Source organism: Saccoglossus kowalevskii, chromosome 14 (assembly GCF_978046115.1).
Source record: "Saccoglossus kowalevskii chromosome 14, keSacKowa6.1, whole genome shotgun sequence".
NCBI lineage: Eukaryota > Metazoa > Hemichordata > Enteropneusta > Harrimaniidae > Saccoglossus > Saccoglossus kowalevskii.
This window is the reverse complement of record NC_140654.1, coordinates 13,276,973-13,280,457: the sequence shown is the minus strand read 5'-3', so window position 1 is coordinate 13,280,457 and position 3,485 is coordinate 13,276,973. Positions and strand designations below refer to the sequence as shown.

Below are 3,485 nucleotides of genomic sequence, written 5' to 3'. Positions count from 1 at the left end.
AGTGGTAAAAAGTTTGCGTCATCTATCAAAATTTCGTTTGGGTACAAATAATGAAGGGATTATATGTAGTTATAAAATGGGCACTTATGAAATTCCCGAATTGTTAGGAACGCCTGACAAATATTATTTGGGACAAAACAATATTTCATAAAAAAGTGGAACTTATATAATTTTTTAATAAGCCATTTCCATGGATGTTTTGGTGTGTGTGTGTGTGTGTGTGTGTGTGTGTGTGTGTGTGTGTTGGATTGCTATATGTTGCGAGGACAAAAATACAGATATATACCTACTTCCGAGGACATACACACCTTCCGAGGATCTTTTTCATAGTCCTCGGAAAACATAATTTATATTAATAGTTAATTCGATTATTAATACGTTTTGCGTAGCTTAGGTTTAGTATCGGGGGAAGGTATGGTTCACGTTATATTAATATTAATATAATTGTACCATACCTTACCCCGATACTAAACCTAAGCTTCGCAAACATTTCTATGTTCAGTCACCGGATATTCAACTCTTGTTTAATTAAACTTAATTAAAATGCAATTCTCCATTGTATTGCATTGTAATTGAGTTTAATTAAACTCCAATTAAAACGCAACCCTATATAGGAACGCGTTTTAATCGAGTTCATATCGCAACTATATTAAAAGTTAATTCAACTATATTAAAAGTTAATCCAATGAAGTCCTCGGAACATATTGCAATACAAGTATGTGTGTGTGTGGGTGTGTGTATGCGTGCGTGCGTGTGTGTGGATTGCTATATGTTGCGAGGACAAAAATACAGATATATACCTACTTCCGAGGACATACACACCTTCCGAGGACCTTTTTCATAGTCCTCGGAAAACATAATTTATATTAATAGTTAATTCGATTATTAATACGTTTTGCGTAGCTTAGGTTTAGTATCGGGGGAAGGTATGGTTCACGTTATATTAATATTAATATAATTGTACCATACCTTACCCCGATACTAAACCTAAGCTTCGCAAACATTTCTATGTTCAGTCACGGGATATTCAACTCTTGTTTAATTAAACCTAATTAAAATGCAATTCTCCATTGTATTGCATTGTAATTGAGTTTAATTAAACTCCAATTAAAACGCAACCCTATATAGGAACGCGTTTTAATCGAGTTCATATCGCAACTATATTAAAAGTTAATTCAACTATATTAAAAGTTAATCCAATGAAGTCCTCGGAACATATTGCAATACAAGTATGTGTGCGTGCGTGCGTGTGTGTGTGACAATTAGTTTGATGATCACATTTATTCAATCTGGGGTTTGAATTCAAACAAGTGACCTTGGACTTAGATGGCACTAAAATACTTTATTTTCGCTTGGAATTAATTTTTGCTATACAATGACAATACAATGACATTCTTGGAGAAAAACGCATGGTCAGTTTTAATGTTTAACTAAATCTCCCATAAAAAGTGAAATTTGACCAAGAATAGCTTGAATATTTGCAAGCCTAATGAGCTTCACACATTTGATGATGGACAATTTTGATGAAGTAATGATATCCCGACGCCACATTCCTCATTTCGTCAATGGGCTATGAAAAAAAGAAGAGAAAATTAAGTTCAAAATCAAATCATTCGATTTTTGCGACAGACGTTCGATCCATGTCTTTCACGCATTACGCGAGATCTCGCAGTGAACGGAAACTCACTCTTTCTAGTGTCTTTGATCACAATAAACCATAGACCCCTTTCATAAGTCGAGCGCCCTCAAACACTTCCTGTTTCAGAATGACTGCACAAGCAAAGAGAAAGAGATACCTAAATTCCTCTTAAATACAAAATGTATCGGTTATATGCATGTATTTTCCAATATAAAAACTAAGATATTATCCAAAATTGGGTCTACAGATACGTTTTTTTTTTTTTCGTATGACTTTTTGAAAAAAAACCCCACACAAACCAGTCATGAAAACTTCATAAACATAGTGCATCATCTTTCAGTATAGTACTAGGTCAAAATAGAAGTAAAATCAAACTTCAGGGCGTTTCTTACCTTTAAAACAGTACTTCCTGTATAGCTGCTGTGTGTCTATTGAGACAGTGGAGTTTTTTTTTATACCTACTAACCTCGCTTTCAGTCATTCTGAAACAGGAAGTGGGTTTGAGGGCGCTTGACTTATGAAAGGTGTCTATTGACTGCAACAGACGGGTATATGCCTTCAGAGGGACTGTGGATATACTAGTACCCGAAAGCATACAGTTAATAATTGTTTTGTCATCTCGAATTCGGGGTTTCTTGTTAAAATCGCGTGGTGATTTGAATGCCAGTGGTCTCAGGGGCAAAGACTGCAGTACGGCGCCTGTTTTGACACTGTTGTATACAAAGCTCTTGCTATAACCAGACACTTCAGTTGGGGCGCTAAACGAGCGGAACTAACTTCGTTTCTTGGATACAAGGAAGTGGACAGAATAGTGTAAAGCGAACACGAGAGAGCGTAAACACAACACCGTGGCACAACAGTCCCGGGCCAACAGTACTGTATGTATTGAAGTTGTGCGCTTCATCTTTGTCGTGTAACCAACGATCTTGTCAGCCATTAGAGTTGAATGACGGCATGATTTGCATAGACTGTGGGGTATATTCCATTCCACGTGACCGGATGCCCTCAAATGACAATACAACTGTACTCATGAATAACGATTAGAATCGACAGACAATAAGGCCAAACAAAAATTGTTGTTGTTGCTCTCAGCGACCGACCGAAAAATATGAAATATAGGGTCGCGTTTTTTCCCATATACCTCGGCTATTTACGATACTCTTAGTTTTCACGAGTTTAAAAAAAAAAAATCCGACCGACCGACCCAATCTTTCAATTTTCAGACTTGAGGGCAACATAAGTTGCCATACATCACCGATTGAAGTCAATTTTGGTATACCTCTCCTGATGGTATTATTTTAAGACAGCCCCCAAAATGCAAAACTGAAACTTTAGAAAATGGACCAAATATTATACAAAACTTTCTTAAAGCATTGGTTACTTCCAGATAAATTTATTGAACGGGGGAATGGGTTCGTGGTCGTGATAGTGAACACTGTGACATTCTTTATTTTCGCCTGGAATTAATTTTCGCTTTTTTCGCTGAAGGAATGATTCAGTGAAAATAAAATCCAGCGAATATCCTATTTTCTATATTTTACATTCAATTTGTATAAAACCAGTGAAAATAAGTTCTATACAAAACACCCTAAAGGTCTTTTCTGCAAAATTAATTCCAGCTAAAATCATAGAGGATCTATGCTAAAATAAAGTATTTTACAGTAATCGGATAAGTACCTGTCGCTGATTCGATTCCAGCGTTTTTAAACGTTAGCGAAGTACTAGTAATTGGTTTTCGATTTCCAAGAGCGCCACGTTAGCATTATCTCCGATTTCATCTACGGCACTGGACAACAACAACAACAACAATTTCCCATGTTCCCTATCACAAGTATTGATATTAGAG

General features: G+C 36.2%; 1 long non-coding RNA gene across 1 annotated transcript; it reads right to left on the bottom strand.

Annotated features, from left to right (window-relative positions):
- Window positions 1-1,322: 1,322 nt before the first annotated feature.
- LOC144359870 (uncharacterized) lies at window positions 1,323-2,114 on the bottom strand. Its single transcript, XR_013422093.2, has 3 exons — window positions 2,032-2,114; window positions 1,688-1,770; window positions 1,323-1,570 (listed from the first exon to the last, which is right to left on the bottom strand). It is a non-coding gene; the product is annotated as an uncharacterized LOC144359870 (long non-coding RNA).
- Between the last annotated feature and the right edge of the window lie 1,371 nt (window positions 2,115-3,485).